The sequence below is a fragment of the Syngnathus leptorhynchus genome, chromosome 8 (assembly GCF_054491065.1).
Source record: "Syngnathus leptorhynchus isolate UIUO chromosome 8, UIUO_Slep, whole genome shotgun sequence".
Lineage (NCBI taxonomy): Eukaryota > Metazoa > Chordata > Actinopteri > Syngnathiformes > Syngnathidae > Syngnathus > Syngnathus leptorhynchus.
In genome coordinates, this window is record NC_141202.1 from 12,239,287 (window position 1) to 12,263,280 (window position 23,994).

The 23,994-nt window shown below is 44.4% G+C and overlaps 1 long non-coding RNA gene, 1 other non-coding gene and 6 pseudogenes across 2 annotated transcripts; 7 read left to right on the forward strand and 1 right to left on the reverse strand.

Moving 5' to 3' along the window:
• Positions 1 to 1,393: 1,393 nt before the first annotated feature.
• LOC147052541 (uncharacterized) lies at positions 1,394 to 10,314 on the reverse strand. Its single transcript, XR_015066930.1, has 5 exons — positions 9,590 to 10,314; positions 9,472 to 9,504; positions 9,339 to 9,389; positions 8,980 to 9,261; positions 1,394 to 8,882 (listed from the first exon to the last, which is right to left on the reverse strand). It is a non-coding gene; the product is annotated as an uncharacterized LOC147052541 (long non-coding RNA).
• A 7,751-nt stretch (positions 10,315 to 18,065) lies between these two features.
• Positions 18,066 to 18,185, forward strand: LOC147052542 (5S ribosomal RNA; annotated as a pseudogene).
• Positions 18,186 to 18,300: 115 nt separating this feature from the next.
• On the forward strand, positions 18,301 to 18,420 carry LOC147052543 (5S ribosomal RNA; annotated as a pseudogene).
• Positions 18,421 to 18,958: 538 nt separating this feature from the next.
• On the forward strand, positions 18,959 to 19,068 carry LOC147052544 (5S ribosomal RNA; annotated as a pseudogene).
• Positions 19,069 to 22,245: 3,177 nt separating this feature from the next.
• On the forward strand, positions 22,246 to 22,355 carry LOC147052545 (5S ribosomal RNA; annotated as a pseudogene).
• Positions 22,356 to 22,472: 117 nt separating this feature from the next.
• Positions 22,473 to 22,592, forward strand: LOC147052546 (5S ribosomal RNA; annotated as a pseudogene).
• Positions 22,593 to 22,707: 115 nt separating this feature from the next.
• On the forward strand, positions 22,708 to 22,827 carry LOC147052547 (5S ribosomal RNA; annotated as a pseudogene).
• A 121-nt stretch (positions 22,828 to 22,948) lies between these two features.
• Positions 22,949 to 23,067, forward strand: LOC147052548 (5S ribosomal RNA). Its single transcript, XR_015067032.1, has one exon. It is a non-coding gene; the product is annotated as a 5S ribosomal RNA (ribosomal RNA).
• Positions 23,068 to 23,994: the final 927 nt, after the last annotated feature.

The following is a 23,994-nucleotide window of genomic DNA, read 5'->3' on the forward strand; positions in this document are numbered from 1 at the left end:
GGTTTCCACGGTGCCCCAGTTCAGTACGGACGTGGGATAGGGTCTATATTCGCGAAGCTATTTCGTTTTGTTGCTCCAATGTTGAAATCAGGTTTCAACCTAGCCAGACCGCATCTGCAAAGTGCCGCGCGGAACATTGCTACGGATGTGGCGGGCCGCGTCATTGAAAAAATAAAACGTAAACCGGAAGCCGCTCAAGGAGGTGCGGGGCTTGTAGTTCTTTCACGTCGTGGGCGAAGACCCTCAGGCCTCAGATTGAGAATAAATAAAAAGACACGCAGTATCAAAAACTTCAAACCAGTCATCAAAAGGCGACCAAGACGTAGGACGGACATATTCTCTTAAAAAATAAAAATAAAATAAATAAAATGTCGCTTTTACATTTTAATTCCCAAGAATGCAGTCTTAGTGAGCTGGATATTTTTGCTCCACCTCTTACACAATTATCAATAGATCAAACACAGTATGTGGAGATTCCTCCTTTATCGGCAATTACAGATTCGGGCCCGATTGAATTTTTTAGCCCCGGAGATGGCTCTAAATATCTCGATCTATCTGATACATTGCTGCATTTACGTTTAAAAGTATTACACAAAGACGGAAGCAATCTAGCAGCGAATGAAGCTGTGGGGATTATTAATTATCCTCTTAATACCATATTTTCACAAGTTGACGTCGTTCTAGGGGACCGTCTTATATCACAATCTAGTGCGACTCACCCCTATAGGGCAATAATTGAGACTTTGTTAAATTTTTCAAGAGATACCCTCCATTCACAATTCTCAGCTGGGATGTTTGTTAAAGATACTAGGGGACGTATGGACTCTATTGCTTTTGAAGGCCCCAATATCAACGATGGACTATGGAAGCGCGCTTTACGACTGGCAGAATCACAAGAGTTCCAAATTATGGGGCCCATACACAGCGATATATTTTTCTGCGAGCGTCATCTACTGAATCACGTGGATCTACGTTTGAAATTATCCAGAGCCAACGATGATTTCTGTCTCATGAGCGCTTCTAACAACGACGTCTGTCTCAAGATTTTAGGGGCAACATTATTTGTGAAAAAAGTAACTGTGTCACCAGCCGTCGCTATTGGCCACGAAGCAGCGTTACACAAGGGCAATGCCATTTATCCTTTAACGAGAATTTGTCTTAAAACGTTTTCCATTGCTCAGAATTCCAGAATATGTCATCAGGATAATCTGTTTCTCGGACATATGCCAAAACAAATAGTGTTAGCCCTCGTAAATCATTTGAGTTTTGCTGGGAGAAAAGATTTAAATCCATTTAATTTTATCAACGCCGACATTGAATATCTAAGTCTCTCGCAAGAAGGCCGACAGATTCCGTCCAAAGCTTTTCAGCCTTATTTTGGCGGGGGGCTTTCTACACGCGAATACCTTAATCTTTTCACAGCGACGGGGCGTTTTTTGAAGGATTTACCACTCTGTATCGATCAAGATGATTTTAATCAAGGTTACTCGCTTTTTGTCTTCAATCTGAACCCCGGAGATGATTCAGGAGCCATTGCCCCAGTAAACAACGGCGTGCTCAGACTGGATCTACGATTTCGTAATCCGCTTCCCCACACAACAACGTTAATTGTTTACGCCGCTTATGATTCAATTGTCGAAATCAACGCCAAGAGAGAGGTGCTGATGGATTATTATTAATATTAAGATGAACGGGCGTGAATTGACCAGTTTCATGAGGCTTCAACATGGGCCTCTCTTTGGAGGCGTTTTTGCAGCAGACGAGTTGCATGACGTCACAGACACACCCCCCAGACACTACATTGTAAACACGCACCCGAGGCATCTGCCGGGGGAACACTGGCTGGGGTTAACGTTAGAAAAAGACGGTTCGGCCACATTCTTTGACCCTTTTGGTTTAGAACCCGACCATATATTTTACCCTAAGAGTATATTGGATTTTCTGAAAAAACATTCTAACCGTATAATTTACCATAACATTCAACTACAACACGAACTGACGAGCACCTGCGGTCATCACTGTGTTTATTATTTAAGTCAACGAAGATGCGGGTTAACTTATCTGGATGTTTTGGATAGCTACACGACAGACCCCCTACACAATGATGCAATGGTTACCTCCTTTGTTCGAAAATCACGTGGGGCTCGGCGAGTGTGCGGGGGTCAGACATCGTGTTCTTTGCATAAGTTTAAAAAATGTCATTGTACGTAGTCACGTTAATGTTTTTTATAAAACTCTTTTTATTCAATAAAACATCTTTAAAAAGAGAGTTACAGAGTCAAGTGTGTTTTTATGCTAACATATACAATATACGTTTTTTTTATTTCACCATACATCAAATTTCTCATATTTAATAACTAACCCATTTTTGAGCCATTGCGGCTTGCTTTCTTTTTTTTTTCTTAATGTTTTTTGCGTTTGCATTTTTAGCTTGGGAAACGTCTTCATCTTCAGCTCTAGCGTATTTTAAACGTTTAAAGTCAGAACGTGCCAAAGGGTTGGAAATGCTTGATTCCGGTAAATTAAGACGGGTTAATGTTTCCAAAAATTCACTCCAGCCTATAGGAGGACCGCCTACTTTCTTACCGCTCACGACGAGCTTTTTTATCAAATCGGTCATATGAGATCCTCTGATAAGATTTCCATTAAATATAAATTCGCCCCGAGGCGTCCATCCTATATCGTTCGATGCTAATTTTCTCAACACGTATGCGGCGTTTCGATGATGTCGTGATCCTATAGCGTCGAGAATCCCTGTCCATTCCTCCGTTTGCACCTGTTGCGTAGTTTTCATCCCCGGCGGGTCCTCGTGCACCTGTTCTCTCGTCTCCATCTCCGTCAGCTCCGTGGCGTTGTTGTTGTTCTGATTGGAAGGGGTGGCGCGTTCTATCTGATCTTGCGATACGTTCAGTGTGATGGGGGCACTCTCCTCATTCTTTTGTTTTAATAATCCTCTGTAACGTTGCATTAGGCTTTGATACATTTTGATTTTTTCGTATTGATTTAAATTTTTATTTTCCAACACCTGTTTCATCTGCCGATCTAAATCCCGTTCAGCTGTATCGAGGATGTTTGGCTGCGCTCGAGTCATCCTGTCTAGTTGGTATGGGGAGACGAGGTACAATTTATTCGCCGTTTTCAAACTCATTTTTTTTAAATTTATTTATTTATGAGGCCTCCGATGACGCTTCCGAGTACAGGAGCAAAAGCAGCCAGCAACGGGAAAATGAAACCACCTTTTTGAACCAATACAGCTCTTTTCTTCTTTAAAGTATTTTTTTTATCGGCTAGAAATCGAATATTCCTTTTTTGTTTTTTAAGTTTTTTGTATTGTTTCGAATTTAGAGGTATGTGGCCTTTTAGGAGATTTAAAGCAATCTCACATAGCGCTTTTAGTAAACTGGCAGGAGCTCTGAGGAGTAAATGTTTGCGTTCGCCCGGCTTGCAGGTAAAGAGAGTCTTAAGTAACGCCGCATTTCTTTTTAACAGTTTAGACATTGTTTTTATTGCTTAGGAATATAAACAGTAGGCCATTGATTGTGTAGTATGCCTGTGCGCAGTCTGTATTGTTCTGGACACGTAGGCGTCAAATCAACCAGTAAATAGCCGTACGGATCCCTCGTCGCATCTTCAAAACATTCCAGAAAGAACTTCCGGTTGTTGGGGCAGATTTGATTAGCCAGAACAGTTACCTGCAATTTATCGCGTGGATTTTTGAACAAAACTAGATAATTACTGTTTAGGCTTATAGTACGGCTAAATTTACCCTGGTGGAAGATGTTCTGCGTTAACATGATGACGCTTAGATTCATATGATGCCTATATTGTGTAAAAATTCGAACCACTTCCTGATTGTCTGAGGCTTGAAAGATGACATCGTCCAATATCAGCAGATGGTTTTGCTGCGGGGGGAACAACTTTTCATCGTCAAAAGATTCAGGCAATCCTTTGATAAATACAATATTTTTATTCATACTTTTGACTTCATCATACAAAGGTTGGGCCGAAGTATAAACCCATACAATATTATGAGGCTTTTGTCTCATGACATGATCTGTGTGTTCTAAAACATTTTTCACCAGAAAAGTCTTGCCACATCCACTAGGGCCACTAATTATACAGGCAAAAGGTAGTTCTAATCTAGGATCAAATTCAATTTGGTTCAAAGACATTTTTACACATGGAAAACAAAAAAAATGTTAAAACCCAAAAGGCAACGTCTGACCTCGCCCGACTAGGCGTCTCTTATCGTACACGACCCTCAGTCTCTTATTGAATGAGGCATTCTTTAATCGGAAGCCTTTTTTATCACGTACAATGACGTGTTGCGGGGTAAAGAGCACGTCCGAGCACGCGCCTTGGTTGTTGATGTACCCCTGAACCAGATCAAGCATGCTATCGAAATTGATGTTTTGTCCGCTTTCATGTGTTTGGGTGATACCTTTGACCTTCATCACGACACGTCCACTGTTTCTCAGTTTGTATGCGTAGGTCTTGGGGCCTGCGGAGACAAAATCTACAATGCTGTCGTTGGAAAGCTCGTCTGTCAAATCACCCAGATAGTCTCCCAGAGGCAGAACGCTTTCACCGGGCAAAGCTGTATAGATAATACTGTCCGTATCAGTGTACAAAACCCGGTTCTGTAGCATTTCCAAATAGCCGTACATTTTCAAACGAGCGTACGCCGTTGTAAAACACGCCGCAGCCACATTTGTAGTTTTCGTCAATGGTTTCTCAGTGTTTGTTCGAAAACAATACTGCACCATCGCTCGTTTTTTGTTGAGAAAGTGGATAAATGTCACGTCATACAGACCTGAAAAAAGCAGTTCGAGAAAATCCTTAGTTTTTGTCACAATCTTTGTGCTTGGCATGTTCTCACGCTGCGCCAACTTACCCCAGAGATTGTTCAGACATAGTTTTGAAACTTGCCTTTTTCCAGGATTCACTCTAATTTTGGAAGGATCTAGTTGAATATTTTGATGCGTCTTATAATCCTCGATATACTGGTTTCTATCAGCCTGATTGATGACATGTGCGGGGTACCCTGAAGATTCCTGTTTACCTTTCAAAAAAGTCCTCATATAGTCGGTAAAAATGGCGTCACTCTTTCGACTGTAATGCCATACCTCGGAAATATTCACAACGGTGTAACCGAGGTCGAGAGCCTTGGCGAATTCAGGGGTTGTCCAGACACCCGTTAATGACCTTTGCTCATCAGTGTGCGCACAGGCTGTATTTTGATTGTTGGCATCGCCACAGGTGCGACATAATGTGAATAGCAGTTTACCTTTAGGTGATTTGTAGGGCAAAACAGGAAAATATAACCCCCTCGGTGGGTTAACTGTAGCGCTGATGAAGCCGAAATACATCCTGGGGTCCTTGAAGTCATTGTGGAAGATTTCAGGATGATCAATGGGGTAGAGACAGGTGCTATTGATAAATGGATACAGCGACGTGACATCAACATAAAGCACACGTTCGTTAGGTTTTGGGGTATATCTTAAAACAAACGCGTTTGTCCGCCCCCCGAACAAAGCTTGTCTAGGCTTTAGCGGTGATGGGAATTTAGCTTTTTTGATGAATTCGCCCGTCGCCGCGTCTAACTTTTTCATTCGCAACCATTCGTGCTCCCACATAATTACAAGTTGCAAATTCGGTTTAAGACGTAGTTCTCGAATTTTCTTTTGGGTGGCATCGAACCTTTCCTGAAAGGGGCGTTTTGTCGTCGGACATATTTTAGCAAGATCGAAGCATTCTGAACAACCGTGGTGATAGCATCCAAAATATTCATACACTATACGCACACCTCCAACCTCTCTATAACCGTCTACAAAGAAGTTGTCTATTTTGACTTCCCCGCCGTTTAAAGCGTGTCTGATGTGAACATTTTGACTGTGCATGACCCACAGCAAATATTGGATAGCGTCTTGCGAGAAAGCTTTATATTGGTTCGTGTAGTTGTCTGCAGGTGTAATGGCCAGTGTTTGAGGCTTCAGGAATCTTGTGCGGAACACACTCATGCAGGCTGAGGCGATTGTCACAGCGTTGAAGGGGTCACAACCTGTAGCTTCGAAAAACTCACCCCTAAATGTCTCACCACCCTGGAATAACAAGTTCACGTCATTCTTACAGTAGGCTACAGCCTGCTGGGCAAAATCAAACGACCCCATACTGTTTTTGTCATACCATTCGTAGAACTTTGCACGCTCTGAGGGGGCCAGGCGTTCAACATCGTAATACGAAGGCTCGGGATAAGACCCTACATAATTCAGATGAGCCAACGAGCTGAATTTGTGTGGAAAGTACCCCTTTGATTTGTCTTCAAACCCTAGGGCCTTTGGGATCGCACTTAGCGCCATGGTCAGAAATGAGAGCGAGTCTATGTATCGCGATTTCAAATCAACATCCACAAAAGAGAGAACCTTACTCCCTTGCATTATAATGTCAAATTTGACACCCAGATCGATCATTCTGTTGAGTAAAATGTAGGAATCAAAACCTCTAGCATTATGTGCTACAAAAGTCGAACCTTTGAAACGAGGGTTTCTGAAAAAACTAACAAAACCGTCGACACAATCGGTACCAAACCAATGCTTCTCCATACTATTCGATTTACAACAAACAAGAAAGGGTTTGAGTGACCCGTCTTCATCTACATAGGTTTCAAAATCGTAGTATATTACATTTCTACAAGGAGGCTGTGCTTTTAGAGGTTGGATGTAACACAGATGAGGATCAAGCATTGTATCTCCCCTCAAGTCGTCACCGCACACAGCACATTTTTTAGCGAGGCAGTGATGCTTGACACGAATAGCACCTGGTTTCACATAATATTGCAAGCCGCATTGCATGCATTTTTTATATGTGTCACAGTTAGTTTTGAGGATGTCTGACCTTCTCGCCTTGCGCGGCTCTTTATGTTTGATAAAACACTCGTCATTATAACAAGTCTTATTACAATCAGGACAGATTACACGTTTAAAGGGTAGCTGTTTACATCTCACATCAAGACACACGTGACAGTGCCCCGGGCACCGATGCTGCTCCCAATTCTCGTGACCTTTGAAGCAGTGTCTACAGAAATATGTATGACCTACAAACCCCTCAATGGATTTAACGCCGTAGAAATGATTCTCTAGTAAAAGGATAAACAAAATATCATCGGCTGATTTGGGGTAGCGAGTCTCAAAAAAAGTCATAGGACGGCAGTCGGCTTTTCTGTACATTACAACTATCTTTCTTTTGAGGGCTTTCTCGAATTTGTGTACATCAGCCAGACTTACAGCTGTGTGACAGTTCAAACCTACACTCTCTTGTAAGAGCCGAGCCTGCTGTGTGGCCTGCTTTGTTGTTAGCGAGCTGTTTAGCAGATGTGCTAACGCGAGAGCAAAGCATAGATTGTTGTCTTTGTTAAGAGTCATGTACAAATGTCGTTTTTTTCTCTTTAATATTTCTACATTAGTGGATTGTATCAGTTTGCGACGCATACCTCCACGCAAAGGCTTGAATATTTGTACCACTAATTCTAAACCTTCATCGAGCATAAGTTCTGTGTTAGACTGTGCTAAACGCTCTAGCATACTTTGTACATGCTCCCTCATAGAGTCTATATCAGTCATTTGTTGGTAGGTATGTTCTCTTTCGTCACCACCCCCCACAATCTCAATCTGAATTGCATCCCCCGTTTGTGCAATGTCATCTACCTCCTCCAAAACACCTTCGATGTTATTTTCGATATGCATGTAAAAAGAAGCAAAATCCCTGCTACCCGATTGCATGGGGGGATTTATACGTCTCCGCACTTCAACATTATTGAAATGGGGTCTGTTAACTACAGCCGAGCCACCTTGTTGAACACGGCTTAGAGGCTGAGAGGTAGCGACAGGTTCCGAGCCTGCGGGTTGAACACGACTCAGCGGCTGAGAGGTAGCGTCAGGTTGCTGAAACGCCGTATGTTGAGACGGCGCTATGTCGCCCTCAATTTGATGATCAATTATTACAGCGCAGTTGTTAGGCTGTTGGCGAGTTTGTAGGCACGGCGCTATGTCGCTACCATCAATACACGCCAAGGGTTCAACGCACATGTCATCAATTATTTCATCATTCAACACAGACTGATTATCGTGAGTCGGGTCAGGCGCCTGTACATTTAACTCGTTGATAATGTCAATCAGTTGAGCCGGTATGTTAGGACTGAGACAACGTACACTCTCATACGTGTGGTTATTTAATTCAGTTATCAAGTTTAACAATTGTGAAGAAATGTGTGTAGGACTTTGGCTACCTTCATTGACACTTTGATTATTAAGACCCTCTACCACACTTTGTAAATGATTAGGCACATCGGGGCTGAGGGCACTCTGCTCACCCGATACCACCGCATTTACACCCTCTAGAGCAGATAGCAGGTGTGATGTTAATTCTGATATTTGACTCCTATACGCACCATCCGATAACATTTCAATATCGTTGTTAATTGTCAAGATTTGTTGATCTAGTTCAGGGGTATCACAAAATCTCTGCCTTGTACCTGATTCATGATTTGTTTCATCGGTTTCAAAATCTATTTCAACAATGCTTGCTATGACGTCTGCCTCAGTTGGCGTGAGTTTAGGGTCAGACATTGCCTTTTTATTTTTAAACTATCGATGTTTCAATTGCAGATGTCAATGTCTGTATTACTTTGAGACAAGAGCGAAGTTGCTGTCTGTAAATACATTCACCGTCACACGCATGAGACCTTGAATCTTTCAGACGCCTCTCTCTCACACGGAAGGATGGGTGGGGGTTGTGTGTGAGCCTGCTCCTTCTTCGACCCCTCCTACTCCGAGTCATCTGACGCCTCGAAGGTTGAGCAGCCTGTGGTTGGCTGTCAATAGCGCCTGAAGTATACAGAAGAAACAATGTTATAACATAAATATATGATAGAAAAAATAATATATATATATATATATACATATAAAACAAAATTCGACATACCTTCAATTTCTTTTAACGATTCGCGAGTTTGGTTCAACTCCTCGTACTTAATATTCGCAAGCTCTGCGTCCGTCACGTGACCCGCTGACACGTCATCCGCTTTTTGAGCAAAGAGCCGATTCTGTCGGTCTTCAAATGCTCTTAAAAGATGCGGAGCTGAGCCCTCGTCAGACGATTCTCCCAACACATCCGACACGTTTGAAGCAGGCTCTTTGTAACCTTCGCGACCTGTGTCACCCAGACCGTTTTTCTGGATGTCTTGCTCCGCTGCACCTACCAGATCTAACATACATACATAAGTTAAACATTTTAAGATCAACGTATTAATATTAACTAACATAAATGAATGTGTGATTCACCGTAATCCGTCTGCGTTAAGTAGACTCCACTGAAGTCATCATTTAACCGCGCTTTTTTTGTTGAGAAAAACAATAACATCACATTTCTGATCGAGAAAATAACAGAATAATGTAAACACATAATAAAACTCACGAGCATTGTGGACGTCCGCATAGACGATAATATCTATGTACAAAAAAAAACATACGTCATAAATACAATCGCATTATAACAGAATAGTTTATTTTTAGGAGAAAAAAAAACAACCTACCTTTCACCATTGCTTTTAAAAGATCCGCAGAGCGTAGAGACCGACTTGAGGTGGTTTGAGCTTTGTAAAGGCCTTTTCTGACTGTTTAAACACTTGCACATCTATATATCCAGATACTTTCCCGCCCTAAAGAACATTCTGACCTGAAGACCCCTAACCCTAACCCCCACCCCATTTTTAAACTCCATTTTCTCCTCCATACACAAAATTGGACTGAGGACCAGCTAATTTCATCCCTCGGAAGGTAAGATTCATTTTTTTCACCTCATACTATTATTAAAAAGCTTTTTTAAACTGAAACATAGCACCAAAAATAATTTAACTCAGCCACACACACACACATCCCACAGATACACGCGGCGAGGTCATAAAGCAGGGTCATACACCCCCCAACAATCTTAAGACCCAAAACATGTACAGACATATTCCCACCATCAAATAATTTAACTCAGCCACATACACACACATACAACCCAGATACAGACACACGCCGTAAAGAGCCGCGCAAGGTGAGAAGGTCAGACACCCCCAACAATCTTAAGACCCTAAACATCTACAGACATATTCCCACCACCAAAAAATAAACAAAACAAGATTTACAGATGATCTAACACATATGTTCAGACTTACCACCATCCAAAAAACAAAACAAAACAAGATTTACACTCATCCTGAGATAAATACACTTACACACCTTAGCACTCCTATCTCAGGATGAAAGTGAATGAAACACTTAAACACCCCCTACAGGACGAGGGAGGAAGCAGCAGCTCATAACATTTTTGACTTTCAACCACACACACACCACACACACATCCCACACCAAACCCTAACCCAACCCATAATTCAACATTTAAATAAATAACAACCTAACCCTATAACCTATGACCTCCCTATGACCTCCATAAACTCTATGACCTCAATAACTCTTTTTAAAAAAAAAAAAAAAAAAAAAAAAAAAAAAAAATATTTAATACTTTTTTATTAAGGTCATAAATCAATACTCCATCAAACTTTGTCATAATATCCACCTACCATTCTCTACTGGCTCTTTTTTTTTACTTTTACCTGTATGTTTTTCTAACCAGCCCTGTTAGTGCTGTGCTATCGCGTTGCTGCTGTGTTACTGCTGTGTCTCAGTGACTTTTACTGGTATGTTTTTTGTAATCCAGTCCGATTAGTGCTGTGTTACTTCCGTGTTGCTGTGGTAATATTGCCGCGTCACAAGCAGTGTTTGGAAATAAATGTCAAGGTATGTTATTAATACTTTAAAAAGGCTTTCTGTGTACCGTCTTTCTTTGTAAATAACCCGCGTGCACGTGGCTTATAGTACGATGCGGCTTATTTATGATAAAACTAAATCTTCTGCGAGTTTTTGCTGGTGCAGCTTATAATCAGGTGCGGCTAAGAGTCTGGAAATTACGGTACATTTAAACACTTTTGTAATTATTTTAAAGTTCAACTGATTTTCAGAAACATTCTTCCATCCAGTCATTTGCTGAACCACGTTGTCCCCACAAGGGTCGCGGGCGTGCTGGAGCTTATCCCAGCCGTCATCGGGTAGTAGGCGGGGGACACCTTGAACTGGTTGCCAGCCACTCGCAGGGCAGACAGAGACGAACAACCATCCGCACTCGCACCTAGGGACAATTTGGAATACTCAATCGGCCTACCAAGCATGTTTTTAGAATGTGGCAGGAAACCGGAGTGCCCGGGGAAAACCCACGCAGACAACGGGGGTAAAGGGAAATGTGCTTTCAGCGGTTTGCAAACATATTTTTTAAGGTTGTGTGAAACATATAATCATATCAATATAATATCTAGTATTGGAGTGCTTGTGCGGATTGGTGGGGGGTGAGGAATGTGCAGGCACACTGCATGAACTTGTTTTCTTCTAAGAGTTATGGAACAGGGAGGCCCAGGAAGGGAGTACCAGACAGGGAGTACGGGATGGCACGAGACGAAGGGAGTACTGGACGATAACACCTCAAGGTCGGTGAGGAACGAGAACAAAGAACAATACCACGTCCAGGTGGTTGGGCTTCGAGAGGAAAACAACCAACCCCCTGACCACAGTGATGACACCTCGACGGGGAGGAGATGACCATCGACCAATCATCACACAATATTTTGCATGCTTTAATATTCATATTGTGTTTCTTTAAAACTGGGCAACCCGGAAGAATGTGTCGTCTTTTGGTGGTCACAAAAACGCACGAGTTTTAGTGTGAGGGACCCGGGACCCAGGCCTGTATTAGTGCGCTTTGTTAGGAATAAACAATTGGTAAATTTGGTCTGATTGATCTACTGGTCTTCTCTTTGACAGAACGAACTCGCAAAATTGTTAGGTGCGCCAGTGTGTGGATTGGGACATAGAAACTTGTGTTAAGTGTTGATCGCAATTTGGAGTCAGATCAATAGCTAAAATCCGTATCCTAACAATTTCTTGGTGACCCCGACGTGATGTCAAGAGAAGGGTAATTGACAACTCGTGGTCTGTATCCAGGACACCGCTAAAATATCCAAAATGAATCAAATTGGGGGGAGTGTGTGTGTGTGTGTGTGTGTGTGTGTGTGTGTGTGTGTGTGTGTGTGTGTGTGTGTGTGTGTGTGTGTGTGTGTGTGTGTGTGTGTGTGTGTGTGTGTGTGAGATGAGAGGAGTGCGTGTGCTGAGAGCAATGAATGGAGTGAGATAGTGTGTGTGATGAGAGGTGTGTGTGCGCTGAGAGGAATGAATGGAGTGAGATTGAAAGAATGTATGCAATGTGGTAGCGCAAATTGTGAGTGGCATTGACAGAAAGAAAGTGGCAAAGGAGCGTGTGAGACACCGAAAAGTCTTTGCGAAATTGGAAGCTGACAAATTGTTTCAGGGTTTTTCAACAACTTGGGACATGGAACGTCTCTCACGGCAATTGCAGCAAAAAGAGAGTCAGGTGCTGAAAGGAAAGCTCTCCTTAGAAGACGAGCAGAAAGGGGCCGGCTGGCGTAAGCGCAAGGTGCTCGAGAAGCACATTAGGGAGAGAGAGGAAGAGCGTCGAGAAGCAGATTAGGGAGAGAGAGGAAGAGCGTCGAGAAGCACATTAGGGAGAGAGAGGAAGAGCGACGCTCTTTGCACAATATGGCAACAGCTGCAACAGCTTTGTTTGCCACTCAGAAGAAACTGCCCGTAGAAAGTGTTGTTAATGTGAGAAAAGCAGAGGAGGTAGAGAAAGCTGGCATAGACTTAGTGCCGAGAACGAGGAGCTAAAGAAGAAAGTTGAGCAAGTTGATGAGCAGCGTAGACAGGAAGCGCAGATGTTAAAATGGGTAACGGAAAAGTGAGACAAGACGTGAAGAGCAAGTGGAGACAGAAAGAGCGTTCACAGCGAGACTGAGGAGGGAGGTGCCCTTGCCACAAGCTAAAGTTGATAACGAGACAGACGCATTATTCAAACAGTTGTTGAAATTACAGTTGGCAAAAATGCATGGTGAAGCTAAACAGTCTAAATCACAGAAAAAGGAAATGCAAATGTCAGGCTCCTCAGGTGGTGGGACGCGGAAGGGGCCAGTTCCGGGGCGGATACAGAGGGCGGGGAGGGAGTGCACCTGCTTACCCGGGGAGGGCAACATACAAAAACCATTCGCCCAACGCATGCTTCATCTGCGGCGAAACCGATCACTGGGCAAGAATGCCCGCAGTATCGACCGCACAGAGCCGCCCGCCCAGCCGGAGGCCCGCCACATCAACCCGAGGTGCCGATGCAACAAGCAGGAACAGCTCCGTCTGGTGAACGGCCCTGGCAACAGCCACAAACACACGGAGGTCAGTACTACCAACATGATGATCTCTGGTGTGGACAATTTGAATAGGGCAGCCCGGGGACCTACCTACTGTGGAAACCTTGGATCTGCTCACTGGCGCCATACCACCCACCTGTTGATCTTTTGCATTGCACTCTATATTATGACCGAAAAAGTGATGATGTATATCGGGATTTGTTTGAAGAAATTGAAGGGCACATGTGGGATTTAACTTCATCACGCATTTTGATTGGTAAAGAGGGAGTTGCAGCGGCAACTGAACTGACACATGAACAAATGCAGTGGTTCAAAATGACAGAAAAAGGGGTGCCACACATTTCGCTAGCTATTGCCCCAGGACACAAGGCCAGACAATTGGGCTCAATGGTCAAGCAGTTGTTGCAACAGACCGATTGGCGGAAAACTCACATTCCTAATTTGTACTGGTTTGAGTCTCAGAATGCATACCAAATTAAACAACCCATGGCAGACAGGATTGCTGGAGATGATGTTGGTGTTCCGCGGTCCAGTAATCTGGACGGGGAACACCCAGACTCCTGTTTGCGTCCTACGTTGAAGCCTAAGCCCGGCCTGTTTCAGCCGACCCCGTGGCGTGGCCGGGAGCAGAGGTGATCATTGATTTCACCGACATATATACAAGAGTGAATGGGAAACGCTTTTTGCTTGTGTTGGTTGACGCTTACTCAGGCTGGCCTGAGGCATATCCGTGCTCGAAAGAAGATTCTGCTGCTGTGATCAAGGCTTTGATCACCCATTACATCCCCACACATAGTTTTCCGGCCCTGATCCGCTCTGACAATGGTACACACTTTAACAACAAAGCCTTGGCCAAGGTGGAATCAATTTAGGATTTGAAGCATCAATTTGGCTGTGTCTACCATCCTCAGAGCCAGGGCAAAGTTGAACGAATGAACCGGACGTTGAAGGAAAAAACTGGCCAAAATTATTGCTCAAATGAGAATGAATTGGCTCCAAGCGATTCCGCTTGCCTTGTTGTCTGTGCGGCAATCTGTTAACAGGCACACTGGATTTGCACCGTTTGAATTGATGACAGGTCGTCTAATGCCGGGACCAGCAACGACACTCGTCCCACCGGAGGATGTTACGGTACCAAATTTGTCTCATACAGCATACTGGTCCTATTTGTCTGCTTTGGTGTCCAGTGTTTCTGCACAGATTGGAGAGAAATCCGCTGCGGCGGAGGAAGGCGTGTCGGTGGAGAAACAGCTCACATGTACACGTGTACATCAGAGTCATCTCCAGAAAGTGGACGGAGCCCAGGTGGAAGGGCCCCTTTCGTGTCTTGGCCAGGACCTCTCACATGGCCCAGCTCGACTTCAAAAGACGCCGGTGGTATCACTTACTCATACCTACGTCCGGCCCCAGAGTTTGTTCCGTCAGGATGAAGGTATTCTTGTTTGGCCGTGTCCCGGACCCGGCCAAAAGGGGGGAGACAGAAGGAGCAGCAATACTGAAAAGTAAAGGAGAGGGCTCGAAAGGTTTTTCGGATTTTTCAGAATTAATTTTAGTAGTGCTATTTTTAGTAAGTTGTCTTTTTGTGTGGACATTGATGACAATTGATGAGACTATCCAGCAGAAAACGTCCCAGATTCAAATTTTACCCACTTATAAACAATACCGATGCAAAGGAGAAGTCGTTTTTGAGGCTGAGGTGAACACAACAGAAGAGCTCTCACGAGAAGAACAGGGAGGTTTGAGACAGAGATGTGACAGCGGAAATTGGCAAACGTATGTCACGTTGTTTAATTGGACAGAGACAAACCAAACGTTACAGGACAAATTGGAAAAGTACCAGAGAAGGGTGTGGAGGAAGCAAATTAAACAGGTAAGGGAAGTATTGGATTTAGCCCCACCAGACAGAGAAGGGACATGTATTCACCAATGTAAAAAGGATGGACGGTTTGTAGTTGCTTCATGTCATGGACAAAAAAAGTTAACAATATGGAAAAATGTGGTTGTTTTATTTTATTTATGGTTTTTCAATGCTTAGGGAATGAGTTTGGTTTGTCCTAGGTTGAGAGGGCATTGGAGAGTCACAGCATACAATTATTCACTAAAAAAGAAAGCCCATTTTTGACAACCATGTGACTCAACAAAATACGACATGTTTAAAGTTAAAGGGAACCGGCATAAGTATTGGGACCATAGATTCCACATGGTGGAAATTAAATTTGTCACTGACTGTAACCTCTCCTCTCTCTCGTGCAGACATCTGGTTGTGGTGTGGTGATGACAAATTATATGATCGCTTGCCGAAGAATGCATCAGGTATCTGTGCCCTCGTGTCTTTGATAATGCCTGTGGTGGTTGTCCCCATTGAAATACAGAATCTCAATTGGGACCTGGAGTCCCCATTGGCGGAGCTCCTGAAGCGAGCCAAAAGAGACGTTTTGCCCCTGTGGTTGAGTGACAACGATCCAACATATATTGACGCTATAGGAGTGCCCCGAGGTGTACCAGATGAGTATAAACTCGTTAATCAAGTGGCCTCGGGATTCGAAAGTATCTTCCTATGGATCACCCCCAATAAAAATGTAGACCGTATTAATTACGTTCATTACAATGTCCAACGACTGGGTAATTATACAGCTGAATCATTTGCCGCAGTTCATGAACAATTGGCCGCAACGTCATTAATGGCGTTCCAAAATAGAATTGCGTTGGACATGCTATTGGCTAAGGAACATGGTGTGTGTGGAATGTTTGGTGATGCATGTTGTACTTTCATCCCAAACAACACGGCACCAGGGGGACGACTGACCAAGGCGTTGGAAGGACTAAGGACACTGAATAAAAAGATGAAAGATCATTCAGGTCTACACACCGATATTTGGTTTGATTGGATGAAAACGTTCGGCTATTTTTACTACAATTATGATGTTATGCGGTTGTTGTTGTGTTCCATGTATTAGATCACTCACTGTCCGGTTGATCGAGAAAACCGTTGGCCCGTTGCCACCGATGGGCCAATATACCCTGGTGGCTCAACATGAGCCGCGGGAGGAAGGAAGGACCGATGGTAGCGCGCTGGTAGCTATTTGCTAGAGTAGCGGGTGATGACCTCATAAATGAGGTCATGAGAGGGAATAAAGGGAAATGTGCTTTCAGCGGTTTGCAAACATATTTTTTAAGGTTGTGTGAAACATATAATCATATCAATATAATATCTAGTGCAGACATCTGGTTGTGTGTGACAGAGTGCTTGTGCGGATTGGTGGGGGGTGAGGAATGTGCAGGCACACTGCATGAACTTGTTTTCTTCTAAGAGTTATGGAACAGGGAGGCCCAGGAAGGGAGTACCAGACAGGGAGTACGGGATGGCACGAGACGAAGGGAGTACTGGACGATAACACCTCAAGGTCGGTGAGGAACGAGAACAAAGAACAATACCACGTCCAGGTGGTTGGGCTTCGAGAGGAAAACAACCAACCCCCTGACCACAGTGATGACACCTCGACGGGGAGGAGATGACCATCGACCAATCATCACACAATATTTTGCATGCTTTAATATTCATATTGTGTTTCTTTAAAACTGGGCAACCCGGAAGAATGTGTCGTCTTTTGGTGGTCACAAAAACGCACGAGTTTTAGTGTGAGGGACCCGGGACCCAGGCCTGTATTAGTGCGCTTTGTTAGGAATAAACAATTGGTAAATTTGGTCTGATACTGGTCTTCTCTTTGACAGAACGAACTCGCAAAATTGTTAGGTGCGCCAGTGTGTGGATTGGGACATAGAAACTTGTGTTAAGTGTTGATCGCAATTTGGAGTCAGATCAATAGCTAAAATCCATATGCTAACAGGGGGAACATGCATACTCCACACGGAGTAATTTTTTTTACCCACGTGAATTGTGAAAGGAAACTTACAACAGCCATCAAGTACCGCCGTTGCTTGGTTTTCAGGGACGATTTTATCTATAAAACGCAAAACTTTGGCGAATTTGACGGCTTACGGCCATACTACCCTGAGAACGCCCGATCTCGGATGGTAAAGCAGGGTCAGGCCTCGTTAGCACTTGGATGAAAGACCGCCTGGGAATACCAGGTGCAGTAAGCTTTTACATATTTACTTATTTTTCACTTCAATCGTTCAAGCAATTTTTTTACAACGCCCATCATGTATGGCATTTGGGAAACTGCAAGCGTAGCTTCAACTCCGACATTGAAACTAAAACCCGAGTTTGAAACGTAAACTGTGTGGTGTCATCCATAGCATTGTAGTTCACATTTCTTACCGCTAGAGAGCAGACTACGTACAGTGAATAAAGAGCCTGGCTCCCTGTGAACTCAAAGCAGCAGTCTTTATTTGTAAAATAACACATTGCGCTTCCATGGAGTGTTTCCCCCCTTTTCATGACATTTGATACAGCAACATGCAGGTCGCAACGGAAAATTCGTGCTACCACAAAAAAAGCTGTCAATAACTTTTCATGATAGCCATGTTTCCATTAAACACCAAAAGTCTTGGAAGAAAGCCTTTTTCGGACCTGGTTGTGACATGGATGGGAGACGTTCAGGGAAAACCAGGTGCTGAAAGCCTTTTTTTACCCCCCCACGTCGATTGTGAAAGGAAAGCCATCAAGTACCGCCGTTGCTTGGCAGTTTCAGGGGCGATTGTGTCTATAAAATGCACAACTTTGATGAATTTGCCCGCTTACGGCCATACTACCCTGAGAACGCCCGATCTCGTCCGATCTCGGAAGCTGAAGCAGGGTCAGACCTGGTTAGTACTTGGATGGGAGACCGCCTGGGAATACCAGGTGCTGAAAACATTTTTTCCCCCCCCCACGTCGATTGTGAAAGGAAAGCCATCAAGTACCGCCGTTGCTTGGCACGGTTTCAGGGGCGATTGTGTCTATAAAATGCAAAACTTTGGTGAGTTTGACGGCTTACGGCCATACTACCCTGAAAACGCCCAATCTCGTCCGATCTCGGTAGCTAAAGCAGGGTTGGGCCTGGTTAGTACTTGAATAGGAGACCGCCTGGGAATACCAGGTGCTGAAAGCCTATTTTTACCACCCCACGTCGATTGTGAAAGGAAAGCGATTGTGGCGATTGTGTCTATAAAATGCACAACTTTGATGAGTTTGACGGCTTACGGCCATACTACCCTGAGAACGCCCGATCTCGGAAGCTGAAGCAGGATCAAGCCTGGCTAGTACTTGGATGGGAGACCGCCTGGGAATACCAGGTGCTGAAAGCCTTTTTTTACCCCCCCCACGTCGATTGTGAAAGGAAAGCCATCAAGTACCGCCGTTGCTTGGCACGGTTTCAGGGGCGATTGTGTCTATAAAATGCAAAACTTCGGTGAGCTTGACGGCTTACGGCCATACTACCCTGAGAATGCCCGATCTCGGAAGCTTAAGCAGGGTCGGGCCTGGTTAGTACTTGAATGGGAGACCGCCTGGGAATACCAGGTGGTGAAAGCCTTTTTTTTACCCCCCCACGTCGATTGTGAAAGGAAAGCCATCAAATACCGCCGTTGCTTGGCACGGTTTCAGGGGCGATTGTGTCTATAAAATGCAAAACTTTGGTGGGTTTGACGGCTTACGGCCATACTACCTTGAGAACGCCCGATCTCGGAAGTTAAAGCAGGGTCGGGCCTGGTTAGTACTTGGATGCGAGACCGCCTGGGAATACCAGGTGCTGAAAGCCTTTTTTTACCCCCCCCACGTCGATTGTGAAAGGAAAGCCATCAAGTACCGCCGTTGCTTGGCACGGTTTCAGGGGTGATTGTGTCTATAAAATGCAAAACATTTTATAGGGCACTTATAGGGCATACTTTATAGGGTATTTTAAGGACACTTTCCTTTTTTTTACCCCCCCACGTCGATTGTGAAAGGAAAGCTGTTAGAGATGTTCCGACTCTAACTTACTGTGCAAGAACAACACAGGAGACAGTATGCCCTTTGAACACTTGCACGTGGAGAATTTGTTCGTCATTGTAGATACAACAATGTCCGAACAAATTCTGCAAGTGGAGAATTTGTTCGTTGCTGTTGACACAGCACTGTCCGAACAAAGTCTGCCGTTGCATTCATGCAAGACAGTATTTATTGAGAGAAGAAGGGTGGGGGTGACAATTTACATGTGTGGTGGCCAAGGTGGGGGTGAAACACCTGGCCTCTGATCACATCATAGCGGGGGATGTTTTACGATGTTGAGTAGACAGAACAACTTTGATTGCGTCTTCTACAATTGGTCAATCAGTGCAAAGGATCTTAGCACTTTGTTAAGACAGGACAAGCTTAGGTTAATTATTACTGATTACATTCCAACATAATATGATCAACCTAATCTATTCAACCCTAACATATCCCTCCTGTTTATCATATGATGTTGTCAGGAAAAAAAAACAAGAAAAAAAAAAAAAAAAAACACAGAAACAGCGTATCATTGCACCCATCACTTGCGAAGCATTTTCGATGGCCAAATCATTAAGTGTCTGTAAGACATGTACGGCTAAACAGCATCGTTGCAATCTACGTAAATCAATTTTAGTGTGTGAGTGAAAAACCTGCGGCAAGATGTTATAATGCAGGAAAAGTCTCACACGGTCCCTCTGCCTTAGGCGACCAGAATGTTACCAATAACAACAGTCAAGACAAAAATTGCTCATGATTGTTCAGCCGTCGGGGGCTTGGCACGCCCACTGTTGGAGGGTGAGCACAATTCTCACCCCCTCTGCAGCACTGCTTCGTCGGGGGAGAACCTGGAAGTGTCTGCCGTGTGGTTGTCGTCTTCAGTGGCCAGGGTAGACTACCTGGCCACCAAGGGGGAAGAGGATTATTCTGCCTCTATTTGAATTGGGGGCGGGGACGCTGTCGATGGTGGATCTGCTTCCTTGCTGGAACCGTCGTGTTGCAGTCATCAAGTCCAGAACCATCCCCAGACAGGATCATGAGAGTCAAAGGTCACAACAGTCCTGCGTCGACGTGCAGAAGAGTTGCGTGCTGTCGTCAGCTGATGATGTTGTATCCTGTAGGTGTGGTCTGTCACCCACACTGGTGCAGACACTTGTCCAGTTGGCGGGCAGCATCGGACAACCACTTGAAATGGCTCTCTCATCCTGACACTTAGCAGTGACATCCAAAGCTCCCATCCAGTGTCCTCCTGGAGAGCAGTCGTCGTTGATGCATTTGTGGGTCTTGTTTCCTTGGATGTAACATGTATAGTTCACTTCAGCTGGTCTCTCTGTGTAGGCCACTTGCGGCAACGTTCGTCCTTTAACAGTTGCGTTGACATTAATCCAAAAGAGTTTGATCACAGGTTCTTTTCTGTGAGTCCAATAAAATCCATGTGCATGATTTGGAATGGGTAAGATGGTTTTGGAAATGAGCCTCTCTTAGGTCTCATGTTTCCTTGTGGATTATGTTTTACACAAACAGGACAAGCTTTACAAAAAAAATTAAGTAAGCATCTGAACCAAAGGTAGTGAATTGACCTTTTTTTTTTTTTTTTTTTTTTTTTTTTTTTTAAGTAAGCATCTGAACCAAAGGTAGTGAATTGACCTTTTTTTTGTTTTTTGTTTTTTAATTTATACTACCATTCACACTCTCAATCACACAACTTTCATGCAAACAGCTCGGAAAAACAGACCAAAAAAAAAGAATCTATGCCCTTCTTCAATTAAGAAAAAGCTCTGTTTTTTCTTTTTCTTAGCCTGTTCCTTCCCCTGGGGCGAGAACCCCAGCTGTTTCTTAGCTCGGACAAACCAAAGCCGTATCTCATAGCTCGGACAAACCAAAGCCGTATCTCATAGCTCGGACAAACCAAAGCCGTATCTCATAGCTCGGACAAACCAGAGCCGTATCTCATAGCTCGGACAAACCAAAGCCGTATCTCATAGCTCGGACAAACCAAAGCCGTATCTCATAGCTCGGACAAACCAAAGCCGTATCTCATAGCTCGGACAAACCAAAGCCGTATCTCATAGCTCGGACAAACCAGAGCCGTATCTCATAGCTCGGACAAACCAAAGCCGTATCTTTTTTTTTTTTTTTTTCTTCTTTTTTTTTTCTTTCAACCCCTTTCACAACAACACAATCACACAATTTTTAGGGCTTTAACTTACTTGTCCCCTGGTTCGTTGCATTGCCGGATTCCGTCAATCCACTGTTGTTCGACGAAGGCAGACCTTAGATGCTGGCCCAGCGAAGAATTTACTTGCCAGGTCTTTTCTTTACCAGGTCCTCCTAATGGACGCTGGCTTGTCGACAATGCAGCACGTCGTCCTCCGTCGATCAGCAGTGGGTATGTTGGATCCGGGTCACGGCACCAAAATGTTAGAGATGTTCCGACTCTAACTTACTGTGCAAGAACAACACAGGAGACAGTATGCCCTTTGAACACTTGCACGTGGAGAATTTGTTCGTCATTGTAGATACAACAATGTCCGAACAAATTCTGCAAGTGGAGAATTTGTTCGTTGCTGTTGACACAGCACTGTCCGAACAAAGTCTGCCGTTGCATTCATGCAAGACAGTATTTATTGAGAGAAGAAGGGTGGGGGGGACAATTTACATGTGTGGTGGCCAAGGTGGGGGTGAAACACCTGGCCTCTGATCACATCATAGCGGGGGATGTTTTACGATGTTGAGTAGACAGAACAACTTTGATTGCGTCTTCTACAATTGGTCAATCAGTGCAAAGGATCTTAGCACTTTGTTAAGACAGGACAAGCTTAGGTTAATTATTACTGATTACATTCCAACATAATATGATCAACCTAATCTATTCAACCCTAACAAAAGCCATCAAGTACCGCCGTTGCTTGGCACGGTTTCAGGGGCGATTGTGTATATAAAATGCAAAACTTTGGTGAGTTTGACAGCTTACGGCCATACTACCCTGAGAATGCCCGATCTCGGAAGCTAAAGCAGGGTCGGGCCTGGTTAGTACTTGAATGGGAGACCGCCTGGGAATACCAGGTGCTGAAAGCCTTTTTTTACCCCCCCCCACGTCGATTGTGAAAGGAAAGCCATCAAGTACCGCCGTTGCTTGGCACGGTTTCAGGGGCGATTGTGTCTATAAAATGCAAAACTTTGTTGAGTTTGACGGCTTACGGCCATACTACCCTGAAAACGCCCAATCTCGTCCGATCTCGGTAGCTACAGCAGGGTCGGGCCTGGTTAGTACTTGAATGGGAGACCGCCTGGGAATACCAGGTGCTGAAAGCCTATTTTTACCACCCCACGTCGATTGTGAAAGGAAAGCCATCAAGTACCACCATTGCTTGGCACGGTTTCAGAGGCGATTGTGTCTATAAAATGCAAAACTTTGGTGAGTTTGACGGCTTACGGCCATACTGCCCTGAAAACGCACGATATCGTCCGATCTCGGAAGCTAAAGCAGGGTCGGGCCTGGTTAGTACTTGAATGGGAGACCGCCTGGGACTACCAGGTGCTGAAAGACTATTTTTACCCCCCCCCCCCCACGTCGATTGTGAAAGGAAAGCCATCAAGATCCGCCGTTGCTTGGCACGGTTTCAGGGGCGATTGTGTCTATAAAATGCAAAACTTTGGTGAGATTGACGGCCTACGGCCATACTACCCTGATAACGCCCGATCTCGTCCGATCTCGGAAGCCAAGCAGGGTCGGGCCTGGTTAGTACTTGGATGGGAGACCGCCTGGGAATACCAGGTGCTGTAAGCTTTTACATATTTACTTATTTTTCCCTTCAATCGTTCAAGCAATTTTTTACAACACCCATCACGTATGGCATTTGGGAAACTGCAAGCGTAGCTTCAACTCCGACATTGAAACTAAAACCCGAGTGTTAGAGATGTTCCGACTCTAACTTATTTTGCAAGAACCACACGGGAGACAGTATGTCCTTTGAACACTTGCAAGTGGAGAATTTGTTCGTTACTGTAGATACAGCAATGTCCGAACAAAGTCTGCCGTTGCATTCATGCAAGACAGTATTTAGAAGAAGGGTGGGGTGAGAGTGGCCAAGGTGGGGGTGACAATTTACATGTGTCGTCGTCACCTCAGCAAATGGTTAACCACTTCAGATGGTCCCAGTTAAAACAAAGTTCATCATTCTAGTCTACATCCCAACATAATCATACGATCAAGATAGTTCATAAACCCTAACATATCCCTCCTGTTTATCATATGATTATGTCCACCCCGATCAATCAAACATAAGTAAGAAAATATAATGAAGAAATAAAAACAACAATAAAATCAACACACAGAAACAGCAGATCTGCCAAGATGGCGGCGCGTGCACACGCAGCGGCCTCTCTCCGTCCCAACCGATCGGTGTTTTGTTCATCTAATAAGTGTTTGTCAGACAGTTTTATGTGTTTGTCTGATCGTACCATGTTGCGCTACAAGTACAGCAGGCAGGTTCTGCTCGACATCGGCGAAAGCGAGTTTTGCGGCGTTTCGGACTTTGATACGGGGACATTAAAGTCACTGGGACTGCTCCGGCCTGAATCATCGCCGGACTCGTCTGCTACTCCTTCCCCGGACAAGCAGCGTCGGAAGCGGTGTGCGAGGAGGCAGAAGAGGGGAAAGCGCGGAGGCGTCCGGGCCAGGCTAGCGGCGAACCCGACTCGCCCGGCCGTGCCT